This window comes from Vidua macroura, chromosome 4, assembly GCF_024509145.1.
Source record: "Vidua macroura isolate BioBank_ID:100142 chromosome 4, ASM2450914v1, whole genome shotgun sequence".
Lineage (NCBI taxonomy): Eukaryota > Metazoa > Chordata > Aves > Passeriformes > Viduidae > Vidua > Vidua macroura.
Window position 1 is genome coordinate 42,321,640 of NC_071574.1, and position 19,941 is coordinate 42,341,580.

Consider the following 19,941-nt stretch of genomic DNA (forward strand, 5'->3'; position numbering starts at 1 on the left):
TACATCTTGGAGGAATCTTAAAATAAACACTCATGTCTATTCAATGTTATATTCAAAGGTAAGACTACTGGTTTGGAACTACTAGGATATATTACATTTGAAGGTTGTGTAAAAACCAGTTATTTTTCTCCATTTCCTAAAAGGCTACCAAAGACAAGTTACACAGTTCTAAAATTGGTTCAGCTCTATCTGGGATTCTGCCTTCACCATGAAAGGTGCATCTCCTTTCCCTGTCATTTCTGCTTTCCCTCTGTTAGGTCTTGATATGGGATAAATAAACTAATCCTGCAACTAGGACCAAAAACAAATGCCTGTTTTTGCATATACATTTTCAGTTAGGTAAGGTATATTACATTATTTTGAAAATGTGAGCATAGTTGGCCTGCAGTTCATATGGACTTCATATGCAAGGTGGCTCAGACTAACAGTTCACTGCCTAATGTCCTTAACTGTACCATTGAAAACCAGTAACTGGTCAGACAAGCTTATCTGAAGCCTTGGTATCAGTTGCAAAACTAGTACCTCTGTCTAGGCCAGAAGGGCTTCATCATTCCAAAGAGTTAGCACACTAAGGAAGCTAAGGAATGACAACTGATTAACCACATTAGTTGCATTACACAGTGATCTAGCACTGAATAATTCTGAAAGACAGTTTGTCTTAGTATTTCTACTTATACTATCTCCTGCCGGAATATTTTATTTTTAATGCTATAATGCTCTGCAACTTGCAGCTTCAAACAAACAATAAAATAAGATTTTGCTCTTAGCTATATAACCTTTACATTGCTCTAGACACTGACATCAATAATATTCCTACTACTATACCATTTTGTAACAGCAAAAGGAGAAGATTAAGAAATGGCCACAAAGGTGATTGATGGTATTTAAATCAATTCTGACATTAGAAATAGGGAAAAAATAAATGACTCAGTCATTCTCAGAAGAAAATGTCATTTCCAAAGAATGGTCTGTCCATTTGTAACAAACACTATGCTTTGTAACACAAGGGCAAAGTCCAAAAGAGTAACAAGTTTTAAAAATATTTTTCTCCATTAGTATTGATTTTAAATGTGTCATTGCTGCATTAAAGCTACTCCTAATCTTTAAAATACAGTAACAGAAAATATAATAAGTTACCAAATAAGATCCAATTTAAAAGGCAATTTGAAATTTAGTTGCAGTGTTAGCAGTACAGAATGAGTTCATGTACACTGCCTGGTCTAAACAGAACTAATTCCTCACAAGGACTATTTTAATTCCCAGTATTAAGCATTTGTCAATGTGAAAGGGAATACTGTTGAAAAAAAAAAGTAATAGAGGGCCAGGTATAAAATGGGAATGTTGGACCTGCAAGAATTTACACTGACAAAATCTATTTTGCAACAGCATCTCTATTCACCCAAGTATCCCTGAAGCATATGACAAATTCCTTCAGATATAATATCTTGTCTACCACAAGGCTGAAATCCCCTTACTTTCAAAAAAGTAAATTCAATCAAGACTGAAGCTGGCTTAGGGCTTGTGTTCACATAGAGTTAAATGCCCATTTGACAATCACTGAAATATTTGCAACATTAAAAAAAATGAGACAGCTTCCTGCTTCCTTCCTTTCCTTCAATTAGGCTTTCCTCACACATAACAAACTTTACCCTTTACACCTACTGATGGATTTATAGGAATGGCTATTGGTATTGCTGCAAGGTTATGTGTGAGGATACACCTGTATCCTGAGGCACAGCAGCAGCTGCCACACCACAGCCACTGAGGGAGCTGCCCTTCCCTCACCTTTGCAGAGCAGCCTGTAGTGTCCCAGTGTTCTCCAAGACACAGCTCTGGAAAGCCACTCTGAAGCTTTCAAGCTCATAGGCAGAAAACATCAGCAGAGAAAACCAGATGACTGTACCAAAGGTCTTAATGAAGCTTTAGAATTTCTCCACCCTTTGAAGCACTGAAACTGTATCCTGGCAATTAAGGAACAGAATGTTTGCCTGTAGCATGACCTTGGTCTACCACATTTTAAAAAAGCTAGGAGTAACATTTCTGGTAAAATTCTTTATTAAAGCAGTGTATTTTTCTTGGTTCCAAGAAAACATTTTTACTGGAATCTTAGTAGGCAGGCATGAACAATAACCACGTCCTCACTTGCAGCTGAATTGCAGAAAGAAATGTACTTGCAATCCAAAGACTGAAATTGTCCCTGAACATTCAGCAATAGTGCTGAGAGAATATGACAAACTCATCACTAAAGTCAGGGCACTCTGACTTACCTCTAGACTGGGAATTTTATAGATCTAGTTTGACCTATCACAGCCCCTCAGCATGACAAAGCATACAAGTTCCAATATGCATCTCCAATATAGGTGAGAAAACACAACATATATTTGAGTAAAAATATTTTAATAGTGAAAATATTGCTCAAGTTCATAATTAGTTACAAAAACAATTTAGGATTTTTTTTTTAAGTTTTATATTTTACCCTCAGGACTGATTTTCTATTTCCTCTATTTCTTTAGCTAGCCTATCTGTGGAATGATAAATATCATCCAAACAGTTGAGCCTTTACCACATGCACTCACAAAGCTGTACTCTGTTATGGCTCCAGCTAGTCAAGTTATTTTCAGCAAAGGTCATCAAGTTCTGAAATCCATTAAAAAGAAAAAAAAAAAAAAAAAAAATCAGTTTTATATTTATCACAGCCATCAAGGCAGAATTATTCCAAAAAGACAAAATTTAATAAGCAGTGAATTAAGTGTTAAGATAACACTTTAACAGATTAAGTCTTAACACTGAATTAAGTGTTAAGGTAAGTCCACTACAGAGAAAAAATATTTTTTTTTTGTTGTTATAGCTCGTTATTCTTTTCTCTTCCCATAAATTTATATCCATAGCTAAGTTGATGGTATAATTCAGAAAGCAGATAATTCTCATGCAGGTCATTATGGTCAGAAATAAGCCTATTTTAAAAAGCCCAAAGACATCTGGTTCAAAAGGAGGTCTTTTGTACCACAGATTTTGAAGTATGTCACATCAGCTTAATTCTTCATATTCTAACACTCAGCGAGCATCTTCCAATTGAGTGCTAATCTAGTGTGAAGTTTTACCTCGTCACAATTAGTCAAATACGTTTCTTGCAAATATGCACTTGAATTTTGAAATATAATTCTGCCTCATCTATTGCCTAAAAAAAAAAAAAAAGTAAACCAACCAGTACTTTTTCCACAAAAAATGTTTGGAATGAAGTGCAAAACCAAAACCATCCTAGCGCCAATTGATAAATACATCTTGGGCTGACCCTGTAGTGACAGAGAGATAGAGCAGGGTAAATGTCTTGCTCATTCCAGACACAGAAGAAGCCAGGCCAGACTGGAACATATAAGGTCTCATCTCAGAAGATACTGTTTGCCAGCAGAGAATTGTCTGTGTCAAATGGCCTAAAGCATTTCATTGACTTCACATAGACCAAATCGCTGTGATTGAAAACCATGTGTGCATGCAACATGCAAACACTCTACAGAAAATAGTCACAGTGACTTTTACTGATGGCAGTGTGAAAGGCAATGACACTTTGCCAATAACAGCATAAAATGAAGTAGCTGTCAAAGAAGTGACTGAAAGCCTAAGGTTTGACATGTCACAGCTCATGTCAGTAGCACAGCTATATCTGTGCTATATCTGTTATATCTGAAGGGCCAAACCAACCACCATTGTCTCAACTCAATGGTCTTATACTGAACTTTGAGGTTGTTTTCTTTATTTCACTTGCCCACAGCAGGACAGTGATTTGCATGGTTACACTAGCAATCTTGGCATGGAGTTTTAGCACAGGTAGGTAGACAGAGCTTGTAGCAGTGAGCAGTCAAATATTCTGCAAGTGCAGAGTTGTTTGTGACAGTTCAAAAGGCTCAGACACAAACGAAAATCTTTTAAAGCCTTAAGATTATGAACAACCTTTGTCCAGGCCACTCTGGTTCGTCAGATAATTGAGAGACAAGTTAGTTAACTCAATGAAAAAAACATTTTATAATAAGTAGTTCAACCAGCTGACTCAAAGGTCTTTCAAACTTGCTCTCTTGTGTTTGCTGGCCTGTAAATGACTTCCTCAAAGGAGCCCAGATTTCAACTGGAAACAGCTCTCCAACTCTAAACAAACATTCTGGTCAAGCACTTAAATGTTATTGCTAAGAGTAGAACAGACTGCAAGTATTAGAGCATTACTGTCACACTATTACTTTTCATTCTACCTGTCCCCAAAGAATACAAAGATCTGAAATTTTAATAAAAGCATGCTCCTTACCTATGTCACATAATTGCATTTTCAATCTGAAATAATGGTTTGTTCAAATTCTAATTAGAAGTCAGCACTCTGTTAATTTCAGCTGTTCTACCCATTCCTTATTATTAATATATGTATTTTAATACCTATCTAGAAAAATGTGAATTTTATTGATGAATCATTTGATTTTACAACCAAACACTTGGCACATCTCACTACAGAAATCTAAGCACTCTAAGTCATTTGGATGAGACTTCCTAGATCCCAGGAAGACAGATCAACACCATGCTGACCTGCAGCCTGTCACTTAAGTGTTTTGCTAGAAAATCACCATGCAGTCAGCTGCTACAAAGCAAGAAACTGTACAATTATTTCCAAGTCAGTTGCATTACAGGTAGGCTCTTAGGAATCTGCCTGCAGATGAAGTCAAGACACTTTCAGGAAGATTTTTCAAAAACTTTCAACACTAGCTTAATTCTGCTTACAGAAGTCTCAGATAATTTTTAAACACTCTTTCTTTCACAGGAAAAAGCAGAATCTTTCAGTACATTAGAATGTCCCCAGACTTTAAGCCATAACATCTAAATTTCTTGTTCAATGTACACATAATTCATATCCTTGCTTTTATCCAAGTTTTACATGAGTTTTATTCTCACTTATTTTTTTATTCTCACTCATTTATTACTTTGGGCCTGAGCTGTAACATTCCTAAAATCAGCCATCAGCTTCCCTTTTCAGCACTGGAAAGCTCTGTGCAGGACCCAGAAGGGAAGTAGGAACTAAAAGGTGATTTTACACATTTGGAGATCCAGCAGACCTCTAACAGCAAGTTCCAAGTGCCTTTATTTGACTAACCATCACTGTGGAAAGATTAACTAGCTAATTCGGTGTATTGAAGGCTACGAAAAATCTTGAAAACCTCTATCCATTGGTCAGAACCTGACTGTTCTGAAAGACTAAATCTTATCAAGACAGAGGACTCATTCTCCAAATCAACTGTCCCTTTACATGAACAACATAGCTCACCTTCCCATTTGCACCTCCTCTGCTTCCTTCCCTCCCAGGAATTAAATAAGACAATAGGACATTTTTAGATATATAAACTGTTTATCTATGTTCTTATTTCAACCTTTTTGGACTTTAGAGAAGAAATCCACTGCCTTCCAGAAGGTCCAGAGGCCTCACAGAGATTCAGGGTAACACATACAGCTCTGCTGCACCTCATGTCTTACCTAACTAGATCTATCAAGATAAATCATACAAGTGAATCCTATGCAGGTGCCTCAAGGAGCAGTTTCAAAGTCGGGAGGCTACTCGCACACAGGAACTTGGTGCTTGAACTTTCAGCTTCAAAAGGCTGGAGCTGCTACTACATTTTTTACCTGTTGTTTTCGCACATGCTAAAAGTCTCCTTTGCCCAGGACACTTCCTTTCTAAATGCATTTGTACTAAATGCCTGTTACAGGGAACCTTTCTGGGAAACAAATCATTAGCAGTCTCAAGTGTGGAAGGAGCCTAGGTGCCCAAGTTCATGTCCAGCACTAAAGATGACACAGCATTAAACATTCTAACAGCATTAAACATTTAGGGGCATAAGTCACTAAGGAAACATACCAATCCTTAAGACATTAATATTATGGAGACAAATGCAGTCTTACAAGTGTAAACAGATAATGCCTTATGTGAGCCACCTTGAAAACAGATTAAAGCATACTTATTAGATTATTTAGGAAGAGAAAGAGCTTAAAAGCATGCTTTTCTCAATGAAGTACAAGCACACAAATGGACGGATTTTGGAACAGATGACCTCACTATGCTTCCTTCCAACCTTACCCATTCTGTGGTTCTGTGGCTAAAAAGGTGAATTCTCTGTCATGTATATGCAACTTCACTCCTAAATCAGTACTTTTCAAACTTATACAAAAATTAGAATCAAATGAAACTCAAGGCTTGGGGCAGAATTGAAAATTATTCATTGTTTCATATGCAAAAGTACCCGCTTTTCACTTGCAACTATTACTTTTTTTTTTTTTTTTGAGATGGAAAATTAATACTTTTGAAGTTGTAGAACATGGAAAATGTTTATCTAAAAGACAGTGGTTTTCTTAAAAAAGTTAAGCAACCAAAAGCTTAGATGTTATAGTTAAAATTATTCTTACAAAAGATGCTGACTGCTGTACTTGAATATTAATAAAGTGATTAATTTTACTCTCTTCCCCCAAACCACAGATTAATGATGATGAGCAGAGGCTACTGTGAGATGCTGGGAATCCTGCCAGCTCCTGTTTCATTTGGATCAATCGAAAGGTTAAGCACAGCCTAAGCTCCAAAGCCAGCAAAGTGGCATTGCAATTTTGCACTACTGCAGACACGAGATAACCAGGATGCCATAAAAACTGCAACCCTCTATAGCAGCTGGTTACATACAGAATCACATCACAAACTTTTCCAGAGCTATATATTGCTATCTGAAAATACCACATGGCCAGGTAGTCCAGTGCAGACATAACTCATAGGTCTCACATATGAATGTTCTCAGCATCTCCATTTTGGTATATCCCCCGTCTGCCATTAATGAGAGGAAGAGATGGCTGCATGATGGCCTTTTCCTCAGATTTATTTACTCTATCACCAGGTCTCAATTTCAAGTTTTCAAAACACCTTTTTCTTCTCCAGCACTGTCATATATTAAATTAATGCAGTTTCACCATATTACTATGATCTGCTGATATGCTTAGATCACAGATGAGAATCCCATACAGAACAGATCCCATAAAACTCACTGTCATCAGTAAATGAACAGAAGACCACACCATCATGTAACATCATGACTAAACAGCACAAGCTAAGGTCTTTCTCAGGACAAAGCTTTAACAAGAAATCTAAGTTATCATGATCCTTTGTTTCTCAAGGTAACAGTTCAATAATATCATATTTTGTTTGGCTAACACTTATGTTGGCAAAAAGAAAACATTTTCTGAGACACTTTGAAAAAATAATTCCATCACAAAATGCCCATAGATACACCTGCCTCCTACCCTTCTATTTGAGCTCACAAAGACACTGTGGAGGGAACACAGTTGTGTAACCAAACTGTTCTGAGCTTTTTTTGTACATACACAAAAAGTTATAAACAATGGTGTTAGGCCATCCCAGATTTAATGGATTCCTTGGGACCATATAATTAAGTAAAATGAAAAAATCAAATAAGAAAGTTGTTGGTTTTTTTTTTTTTTTACACCCCTTTTGGGAAGTGAACAAAGACACACTGTAAAAAGCAGAAACTTGCTCAAAATGTTACCATTTGTTCCCCATGAATGCTGAGGTATACTTATTCAAGGAAAGGAATTCCACTGCTCTCCTGAGATTTTCTCTCTTATGTTGAATTTTGTGCCAACTTCACTCAGCTAAAGTTTGGGTTGTGTTAGCGTGCCAGATACAAGTTCCTCTAAGTCAGCCCTGTTAATCCTTCAAAAATTACGTGCAAAATATATGGCAAATTCGAACTTACATGAATTAAGAAATGATCATTAATAGACCATCACTGGCCCTTACCTTGAACAGTTCAAGCACTGTTTTTCATTGAAAATAACTGGTACATATTTTTGTCTATTATACAGCCTATTTATGTGTAAATTCTCCTCCAGCTATATTTTCAGACATGTTAAGGGATCACATATTTCTAAATTGCTTAAAGAGTAATTGCAGCATGGCCTCTGAGGTATCTTATGTTCCTTCAGAAGCTTCAGCTTTTTGAGAAGTAATTCTCAGGTGACAAACTCTTTTTATATGAAAACCATCAATGTAAGACAAGTAAGATATTTTTAATGAAATCTAGACATCAATTTCAGCTTTTCTCTTTTTATCCAACAATAAGATGGAAAGCTTCTTACTAAAACTTAAATTAATTGGAAAGCCTCCAAACAGTTCTATGTAAGAGTGTTGATCTGCTTTGTTTGGATTTTTTTTTTCTATGCAAAGATAACTATTGCTTTACATTAAATATAATACTTATTTTAAATAGGAAATTAAGTTTTCAACATATTTTTTGAAATAAACTGATGTCAGGGCTGTAGCAGAGGCTGCAAAAAGCTGTGCAGAACTAGGGCATGCAGTATGTAAGTACACGGTAATTGTGGTAAGCCAAAGAATTGCAGCATAAGTGATCAGATGGACTGGGTATATATAGGGTGCCATCTAATGCCAGCCAACTGCTTAGAAAAACCTCAGCACAGAGCACACCATTTTCTGCTCTTCCAAGACTTTCTTCATTTTATTGCAATAAAGAATGAAAATAGAAGGTAGAGGACAAACTTGCTTTTGTTTGGGTCAAACTCAGTTAATACTTCATAATCAAAGGAAAAAAAAAAGTTTCAAGCTGTACAATCAAAACCCAGACACTATAAGACATAAATACCTTTAAAAGAACTTTTACAGAATTATATGAACAATTAAAGACTAGTGATAAGTATGCTTACTGTCCTATGAAATAGACACATCACCAAGAAGAAAACAAAGCATCGTATTGAATAACGTCAACCTATTTTATCTAGAATAGGTGAAACCAAAAATCAATGAGACATGAATGAATGTTGGGAAAGTTTATTTTTAAACTCTGTCTTGACACTGAATATACTTTGCAATACACATTCTTAAATTAATTTATTAAATACAGAACATTCAAACAGGTAAATCCAAGACAGAATAATCACCACTTTTGCTTTAAAACATTTAACGCTTTTATAACGGCAAAATTAGAACAAAGTACTAGAAAAATGATTAAACCCCATGTATACCAAAGTGGCATACAGAATCATAGATACTATTCTGAAGTTTGTAAAAGCAGCACAGTAATGCCTTGCAGATTGATCTTTGTACATCATATACAGAATGCACCAGTACTACCAGCAAGCCAAAGCTGGTTTTCTCTGAACACTAGTTAGAAACTCAGAAATGCAAGTCATAAGGGCAGGAAGAAAGACAAATCCTTAAGAAAAGTATGACTTACCAAACAGATGAGTTTAGCTGTGTCTCAAATGCAGCAGAAGTAAGAAATTTCTGTATATGTAGACTTTGTTTATTTAGCCCTTTATGAAGGTTTCTCTCAAGAAATTAATTTAACTCACGTGCAAGAGTCTGCAAAAGAAAAAGAGAAAGAGTCTAAGCCGCTGGCTTTTTTTTTCCTAAGAACATTTGAGCTATTTTCAGCAGTAGTGGGCTTGCCTACTATCGAAATGAAAATGTAATACAGAACAAGCAGCCTCCCAACCCAAGCTAAAAAAAATCAGGAAATCCATAGCAAAAAAACTTTGTTCATTGTCCAATTTTTTATTTAAAGAAACAGAAGGAGCAGAGAACAACCACTGGTGATGAAAAAAACCAAACCAAAGTACTGTTAAAATGAAATCAGGGACCTTGAAGATTATAACCTCTAGCTCAGACAATGAACTACCACGGATTTTTTTTTTTTTTTAATGTGAAGAACACCTTTTGAGTTTGGTTATCTCTGAAAATGTTTTGCCTTCTATCCACAAGGTTTCATCTGAGATAGGAGCAATTCTATTTGCATTAAAGTCCATCATATCTGACTGGTATACACATCCAAGGACAGGACAAATCAGTATACTAAGACTGATGCCAGTAGTTTGTTTCTAGTCTACATCTCACATTTACAGTTTCAGCAACAGTGCTGTTCTGGAAGCCTAGTGACCTGAAGCTGCTGGCATTCCATTTTTTTTTTGATCAGGGCCATTCAGTGACATGATAAATATTTTCCTGTCCTCCTCTGTCACACTGCCAACCAGCCACCTTACCCTCCCATTCTGGGAAACAGAAAGCATAAATACAAATTAATGACTCTAAGAAAAGACCCTGAACATCTTCACAGGTACATAAAATCTAATTACTTTGAAGTTTAAGAAAACATAGATAAACTGAGTCAGTGAAAAATTTTATTTTAACATTTTAATTTTTTGCAGCCTCTTCTGGTAGAGGAGAAAGCTTCCATCATATCCTTCTCTATAACTTCCCTCTATATATCTCAGCAATTCTTGGTTTTGCTTCCTCAGAAGAAGTTCTCAAACATCATCACACTGTTAGATACTGCCACAGAAAAATTTTGTTACTTTTGTTCAAGGAAAAGTTATGAGACTTACAGTTACTCTCACAGCTCAAAATCTAAAACAGGCTGGTGTGGTAAGATTGCAACATGTTTCAATATCTGCTAAATTTCCAGTCACGTCTACTTAACCACATTCATTTGATAACATTTTAGAACACCATGGGACACCTCAATTTCTGATTTATTAATGAACAGTAGCTGTTTGGAAGTTATATGGACACATGAAACAGGATGCCAGACACAAGCTGTTTAGTACACTGTTAAACAAGTAAAGCAATGCTTATTGTTATATACAAACATGAAAAGCACATTTTCTCCTGAAGACTTGCATAAAAATCGTTTGCTATAGAACACTTTAAACAATAATGAAAAAGCTGCTAAATGTAAAAATATAGCACAAATTCTGTCTGTGTTAGCTCAAAAGCATCCTTTCCATTTGATCTCAGCTATTTTTAGTGTTACAGCAGTTAAAAGAAGCTACAACAAAACCCACAAACTCTAAATACCAACCTATTAAATTAATCATTATCGCTACTTCATTCCTGATGTTTAGTTTAAGACCATCATTTTACCACAAAACTAGTCCAGTAAAGATAAAAAGCTCAGTTTATATTTGAGATTCATGAACAGAGATATTCAAGGATTCCAATAGCTTAAATTTCAGATAATGTGTGAGTTATAGCCAGCTTGAGAGCTGTAATGGTCAAGTGGAACATGAAGTACAGTTTGTAAATAAATACAAGACCTGTATCTACCAGACCACTAGTGTCAGATTCTACATTACCTTGCCATCCATAATGCTGTCATCTGGTGGTTACAAGCTAAATCAATAAATATCCACATGCTGAATACTAATACTACAGCAGCACAAAACTAGAAGTATGTGTTAAAGTCATTATTAGCAGTACCAATTTACTACTGACACAATTTATTACACAAGACTTTGCAGCTCAGCATTTCTTTTCAGAGGCATTTTCTCAGAAGACAGATTTGCCCTCAGCTGAGTCACCATCAGCACTTAACCTATCTTGGTACCTTGTTTCTTCACACACTCTCTGCAATTGTATTTGTGTAAATAAATGACACTTTACCTATTAGTAGTTATAGGATTTACTAAACATGACATAAGCACTGCTTTGATATATACTAAGGTGCTTTAGCTACTGCATACAAATCAGATCATCTTTATCCACAGGAAACATGAGATGTCAGAAATATCACATGTATCACTTAGGTCTCAAAGATAAATGTATATGTATATATAATACTAAAATTAAGAATTTAATTTCTTTAGTGACCCACTCCAATGTGATTTAATCAATTTTTAGTACTAAAGAACTCGAACATGACTAAGAAGTGTACAGTTCACACTGCTGATGTAGGTACTTGGTGCAAGTCTCCAGGAGCTCTGTGGCCAGACATAACAGGACAGACACTACAGAGATGTTCATAAACCAGAGGAAAGAATCTTAATAAGTAAGAGATCCAGAAGATTATTTGAAATACTGAGAGACAAAATTTGCATACACACTTCACTGCACAGATTCCCATACCGGAAATCTTGATTTTTCTAAGCCTAAGCCTTTCCAACACAGTTGAGTCACTGAAGCTTCACATGGAATAGCTGAATGAGAATAATCCTTTTGAGAAGTGTCCCTGTACATTTCAAGATATGCAGGTGAACACTGCAGAGCCAGGTGTAATGACTCCTTTTCCTTGTATTATTCTACACATGATTCTATTAATGTACTTTAAGATTACTTGAATACCTTTGAGTAGTATGATAGTGTGTCTAAATGAATTGCATGTTACCTGCCTCAGGAAGAAATGAGAAGTATGGATATGATTTCTTTCATTTGTTCATTTTTTTTTTTTCCAAATAAAATTTGAATTTCATCTGAACTATGACAGGTAACATTAAATGAATTTAATGTTCAAGAATAGAAAGAAAATGGATGTACTCTGTTTTCAGAAGTCTCCCTTAAGAGTGTTCATTCATAGAACTGATCACCTCAGTCTCTGAAATGAGTATTTTTTAGAGTGCAGGAAAAAAAAAATCTACAGAAGGAAAGCTATGGATCACATACTTTGTCCTGGACTTCACCTAGCCTCACAAGTGTTTTAGACATATAGGAACTTGATGGATCCTACATTTTTCCAATATCATGTGGTTTTCAGTAGCCTCCACTGCTGAAAAGCAATGGAGCTATGAAGAATGCTGGCCATGCTCCTGGACAGGATGGAATATTTTGCTACACATAGATCATATACAATATTATTTGTGGTTAATCCTGTGTAACATGATGTAAGTAAAAATACAATGAACATGTGTTGACTGAACTTAGTGCCAGGGATGCCTATACTCAAACAAAAGCATATATATATATATATATGCCTATACACAAAGCAGCCTTCTGAATTTGTCACAGAAGTGTTCTACAGATAACTCATCCAGAAAGACATGGATCAAGACAGCAAGTACAAAGAATCACACTCTCACTTAATTAACATGAACTGGTCTGCAAAATGGCACATGTTTGATCAAGAGTTGATTCTGCTATTGTTCTCCAGAACAGCAGACCTGCATTCTCTTTAAGACACTAAATGTCTTTAGCTATATTGAGTTCTCATTTTTGACTTTAGGTTTATGTTAGACTGAAACCCCTAGCCATTTTTTGTAAGATATTTTACAGTTATAATAAGCAAATATGTTATAATTTTTAATATGTTTAATAACACCATTATATCACATACAATCCACTAAAAATTATTATTATACCTTTAAATCAGCACCAAATAACTACATTAAAATGTAAAGATACTCTCAACTTTGAAGTGAAATCACAGGCATTTAAACCCCTCCAACTATTGAAAGCATATTATCTAAATATTAAAGGCTCTTAGTCATCTGTTAGAGCCAATTCCAATACTTTAACCAATTCCAATCTTTAGCCAATTCCATATAACTGGGTGCAAACCATGTAACTGCTCTCATAATGATGTGAAAAATGACTACAGCCACTGCAGCTATCATTCTGAAACTGGACCAACAGGATAATATGCCTGCCTATTTTTCTAGTAAAACCAACTTCCTCTGTTCCAAGAGCAAACAGTTAAAAATGAACAGGAAAATAAATATGAGAAGGCCTTTTCAGGAAATGGGGAACAGAAGCTTATTGTTAATCTCACTCTTAATATACATTGCTAGGCCATTGTTTCAAGAACTTGGTACAAAGTTATTTGTCCGTCAGGTCTGTTTTCTGCTAGACTGTGTCTTGTGTAAGACTGCAGTTGTTTTTTTGGGAGGGTGCTGAGGGCATTACAGAGGGGGGTTTTCCTAAGCTAGGACTCTCAATCTGTGATTTACCACTTCAAGTAACAGGGTCTTTTCAGCCCAAATGAAAAGGGGCAATTTTAAAAATACCCGTTTTATATATATACACCCAAATTTCTAAGTATCTGTATGTCTTTTAACAGTTTAATAACACCAGCTAAAATTTTAGCTAATTTTAACAGCTAAAATTCTCCTCCTGAACCAAGCAAGCAATGCCTTGTCTTAATGAATTGACTTTGGTGATAGCTGTCCTGTACAATCTTGTGTTTTAGCAATTCTAAATCTGAGGCACAAGTATCCAAAAGATGTTCTCAGGTTTTTTCCACTCTTTATCAAAACCGTGGAAGATGATGTTACACCACCATGTTATTTTTAAAAACACTTTACTGATGGGCATTAAAACATCTGCCACGGCTATGGAAAAACTGGATTAAACTTTCAGAAGGATTTGTAGTCACATCTCCCACTTCCGTGACACAATACCAAGTGTCATGCTATTGTCTGGTCTTTTGAGGACACTGGCCCTCTTTCATAGAGTAATCACATACTTCATGCGGCTCACAGAGCAAGAACTGGACTCTCATAAGCGTAAGAAAGAAAAAACTTACCTAGGAGAAAGGAAAGTTTGAACAACTGCCTTCACTTACATCCAAAATATTTACACTCCAGCAATAGACTCTGTAACATTAACACCTTCCCAGAGTTATCTATGGATAAAACTCTGCTCACTTCTCAAGGGAGAACTGCCATCACCAGGCTCTGGGGCCATGATCCTGTGTGCAGCTGCTACTCTCAAGCTGCTGGTCCATGTAAGGAAAAAAAAAAAATCCACAGAAGTAACACAAGTCCCAAATCCTTCCTTCCGCTTCACAAAGACTTATGTTACGGAGCTCACAAGGCCTAACACCATTCTGCTTTTTCTTAAACCACCAGATTATGGCCAGGCCAGCTTTACACCTCTGCACTTTGTATTGAGCTTCTATTCCAATTACCATGACTAAATCCACAAAGGAATTTAGGCTTCTCAATAATTAACACAATGGTTTTCTGCCAGTTTGCTAAGCTGCCAGGCTAGTAATGAAAAAACAAGGGACCTATATGAAAAACAGTCCTTAGCTTTACAGATTAAGTAATTTTAATGTTTTCTGCTACTCATAGCATAGAAGGTAGGAAACAGCCAAGCTACTGCAAAAGAAGCTTTCAGGCACTGAACCCTAGGGTGAGCATTTGTTGCCTCAAATGAGTACAAAACCTCTCACTAAAGTCAAACAACAGTGTAGAGAACCATCTTTCCATCAGTGTTCCTTTAGCCAGTTTATGCATTTTACTACTATGATTCACCAACTCAAAACACAATCTAAAGAGATAACTCTTCAGCATTTTAGAATACAAAGTAATATTACCAGAGTCTACTATTTTTCTGTTAACTCTTTGTTTTTCCCCCATTAGTCTGATTTCAAAGGCAATATCTGGTTTTCAGCAGCCCAACATTTGTATTTATGTTTCCTACCTCTAATGGCAACTTAAGATATTGACATAAAAGAAACAGCTGAAGTCAGACAAAGCTCACCAAGACACAATTGCTTTGGCAAACTCTTTGCTGCTCACAGTTTCACATAATCATGACAATTATCAGTCCTTCAGGCTGCAAAGAAGGTAGTTATTTCAAGAGCTCAGGTACATGACACCAGCAGACTGAACATACTTGTAGCTACACTGCCTCCACCTTTGTCCACCTTCATGTTGCTTATCAGCAAGAAAGGGAGGTGCCAAAATGCCTGAGCCTACCAAGCCTGCTCCTGCTCCCTACAAAAATCTCCTTTCTGCAGTACGATGTAGCACACTCAACAGGAAGCTCCTAAAACAGAAAACTGACCCCTTCCTGCTCAAATTTCTTTGTTCCTGAAGATCATCATTTCCCCAAAGATTTGACAAGTCCTCATACTAGTAGCTTGGAGGGAAAGGAACTCCAGGAAAGGTTTCCAGGAAGTTTTACAGCTCCCAAAGGCGAAGTTAAAGCACGATACCAACACCCACCAGTGGATACTCCATACCCCACTTAGTCCTAGCCCACGAGAAGAATGGCTCAGGAAATCAGTGCTGAGCTTGTGTTTGTTTTGTCTTCTTGTTAATAGAGGCATATAATAATGTAGCCATCTATAATGTATTGCTTCAGCTAAGTGAAAATGAGAGCTCTTTCACAGTTTTTGTTTGATGTTTGTGTTCTTTACAGGACTGTTAATTGCAGAACAGGCTATTAGTTTGAAACATTTGTTTGAACTATATTCATGCTTTTCCTAGCTGAGGAAAGACAATTTGATATTTGCTATACTCAAGGCAGGATGTTACAGTTGTGCTGCCAGTTAATTGCTCTATGTTGAATTATCTGTAGGTCAGAAATAATTTTTCAGCTAACAGAATCTGACCCTCATTTAAGTGGCAAATAACAGAGACAAGAAGAGCACCGTCACCATGGGTGACATTACTTTAAGGATTTTTAGGAATTTCCTAATTCTTCTCCATCAGTAAGCTTCCAGTGCTGATCACTGAACAGCAGTAATAAAGTATTCAAAACTGCAGCCGTATTTTCCACCACAAACTTTCTTCCTGAATGGAAAAAATCTTCCAAAAGGAAGGGTGCCTACAGAGACAACTCTAAAACAAGACTTCTTTGCTATCTCTGTTTTTAGTAGCCAGTATAACTGCACATTTTATGAGATGCAGTGAATATTCCTTAGGAAAATTAGGCCATTAAGGAGACCTCAATTCATATGACAAAGGCCAGTGCCACCCAGAAAGGTGGAGAGAAAAGATCCTTAAAAATATTCTTAAACAGCAACAAACTGAAAGCTTGGACCAATATGACTATAGATATTTTGCACACTGGGTAGAGGAAGAAGCACCTGTGTCATATCATAAATCTAAGGTGGCTGAAGTTGCACAGAAGAAGGTTGGGAGAGGTGTTCTGAAGATACATGAGAACTGGAAGTCAAAGGTAACATAATCTGAAGTAGATATCCTATTTTGTATCCATGAAGTTTTACACCTATTACATAGTTTCCTCTCTTTGAAAAACAAAGACATGGAAAGGTGGATTTCCCTTCCTAGAAATTGTTTACTTCCTCAGAACTTTTAACATCCTCTGTTTATCAAATTCCTCTGCCTATTAGTAATAACAGCTCAAAAGACCCTTCTTTCCCCTTAAGGCTGTGTACTGTTCATCAGCTTGATGAAATGACTGCTCAAAACAGAAAAATTCAACTTTAACCCTTAGACAATGATCACTACAAGCAACAATAGACTTGTGCACATTTGCACTTAAAAAACCTGAAGGTTGAAGTCAGTGACTTGTGGTATCCTCTGCTTCTAAAGTGGCTTGAAAACTTAACCTAAATGAAAAAAAACAAAATTGAGAAGTTGAAAGGCTATTTTTCTCTACAAAATTTACACAGAATAGCTAATCACACAGTTTTGTATCTTACTTCCCAAAAGAGACAGTAGAAATAAAAAAGTTGTCAAATTACAGCCTTGTATATAAAGACATCAAAAGTCAATAGCAGACATATCTTAGCAGAAGTTTAATTATTACAAATTTAGTGTCCAAAAACACATTAAACTGCTTGTGTTCTGTTTGCCTTGACTTCTGCTTTGAACCCATTGACTTAAAATTTAAGCTCAGGCACATTTGATTCCTACAGCAATTAAACAAATTGCTCATAATGAGAACATTGGAAAAGCATTTGATGTTATTTTTTTCAGTCTTTACATTCTGATCAGCAGGGTAAAAAAAAAATTACATGCGAGTGACAGTTCATCTTCAGATGAATACCAGAGTTTGAAACCAGAGGGCAACAACAGAGGGGGGAAATCACTAATAGTTTTACATAGTGTCTGTACAGCTTTTGGTTATTTATAACAAAATCAGCTTACGATAGATGGGTGGCATGAACTAGAAACACGTGAGTTAAGATCAAAGTCTAAACTGTCCATGAGTTGAGTAGTTCAAATAATTTAAATAGTATTTTTTAAAAGAGAAATAGCATTGAAATATAAAAAATTACACCTCTATGCTAACTTTTATGTGATTCACACCTAAAGAAGTCAACACAAAATCTTTTTATGATGTAGCATTGAAACATTGCTGCCTTTCAAATGACAACACAAAGACATCTCTATTTCCTGATTCCTCCTCCTCATGAAGCTAGTGACCTCTTAGCCTGATTTTGATGGTGACATTTCAAACTCACAGGTGTGTCTGATACAGACAGCACAGAAAGTTTAAGATGAAAAAACAACACAATTGCACTGACCTCAGTTTGAAAATCTGGCTAGCATTTTCAGGATTCCAAGTTGAAATGCACAGCACAATTCGAACATAACTTCTGATGCTCATCAAGTTTTAAGAGGTAGGACTATTTATCTAACAGAACATCCCCAAAATATGATAAAATTTGTGGATATAAACACATGAAGCTATTTCCAGTAATAAATACACTGGAAAGAAGGTTAGCAAATTCATTCAAGATGGTGCCAACCCTTTCAGCCCAGATCTTACTAATGAGAGTAAGACTAAAATGCTGATGTAATGACAATAAGAAAATCATGATATCAAGGAACACAAATAAACACAGGTGCAACACTGTTTTTCATCTTTTAGATAAATCTTTCCAGTATTCTTCAAAAGAAATTTACAGGCACTTTGGGCTGAACCTAAAGCTAGAACAACAAAAAGTTGGATGCTAAGGCCTTTTCAACGGTATTTTAAAAGCACGCATTTACTGTAACTACTTTAATTAATTCAGGGAGGATTCCTACCATTGCATTCAAAGACAGAAAACACCAATAAGAGCTTTCAGAAATATTAAAGTCTATAATAATATAATTTGTGCAATTTTGCTAAATTCCTTTCTGCCCTCTTCCAACAAACCTTTAAATGCTCCTTGTTTAGAATATGTCTTGGGAAAGAAAACACCCAGGTTTGAGGTGTTGAACAACTGCGTTGAAGTCATGCCCCTGCTTTTAAAAATATTATTCAGACTGGATTCTTACAAGACCAAACTTGAATCATCATTTCAGCACTTAACAACTTAAGATACTAATTTAGGATTATGAGAAACAAGAAGTTAGATTTCATATTTTTGTAAACGTAAGGGTAAAAATTTACAATTGTTTATTGTACTCACCAAAAAGGGTAGAGACCTCAGAGTATAGCTCCAAACCTATCCCTAAAAAAGTTCATTTTAAAAATTATCTGCTTCTGGGCAAAGCAAAGCTAAAAATCCTTTTAGCTCTTTAAGAAAGTGCTTAGTAAAAACTATCCATGTCATCACCAGAGAAAATAAGTCCAGAATTCAAAAGAAGTTGTTGCTTTTATGAAGATTTAAATTACATATATTATTAGCTTGTTTTAACAATTTTATGTATTGAATATGAAATTTTCACAGCAATATCTGCAATCAGTTCAGAAAAAAACCCCACAGTTTTAATGACTATAAAGAGAAGCTGTTCCTAAACATACTGGAAAATGAAGTCCATAAAACTCTAACTACAATATATACAATACTGAAGATGACAGTAGAATTACATAGATTTGACAGGACTATACACAAGAAAGCTTGCAATATAATTATTCTTTCAAGTCATGTTTGAACTCAAGCCACCTCCAAGCTCCAGCTCAGCTCATAATTTTAAAACCACTGAGAAATGGACATTTTCCATAAAGACATTTGCAGCCCTAATACACTTGTGTATAAAGCAAAACACACAAATTATCCCATCAGCATTCCAACAGACTTTGTCCCAGTTAAAACTATTTGGTGCAAAACCAAGGGACAGAAATTAAAGATCCTTACCACCTGATCTCATCCTCAAAACTGCATTATTCTATTGCTGGTGCAGGACAGCTAGAGAGAATTCCATTTCCATAATGGGTAATCACATTGAAAATGTAGACTTCTAATGCTTCATCTGAAGTGTTTGTGAAGGGACAGGACTCATCCATTTGGGTCTCCCAAGAATAAAATACAACATAAAGAATAAAACTGCAGAAGGAGATAAATTTGTTTTCAAATCTGAAAATTTCAGATGTGTGCATATGAAGACTAAAAATCAATTAAAAAATTAAATCTGCACCTTGCCCTGGTACACTGTGTATAAGTTGTAGATTTGACTAGAATGCAAACGTGACTTTTTGGGGTTTTTTAAAAATAAAAC

General features: G+C 35.8%; 1 protein-coding gene across 2 annotated transcripts in view; it reads right to left on the reverse strand.

Moving 5' to 3' along the window:
• The window catches only part of SORBS2 (sorbin and SH3 domain containing 2), a 145,312-nt gene that overhangs the window by 117,270 nt on the left and 8,101 nt on the right, over window positions 1-19,941 (reverse strand). For both annotated transcript variants that reach the window (XM_053975052.1, XM_053975056.1), the window contains exon 2: window positions 9,282-9,409. The gene's annotated coding sequence lies outside the window, so the exon portion shown is untranslated. The remainder of the gene's footprint in view (window positions 1-9,281; window positions 9,410-19,941) is intronic.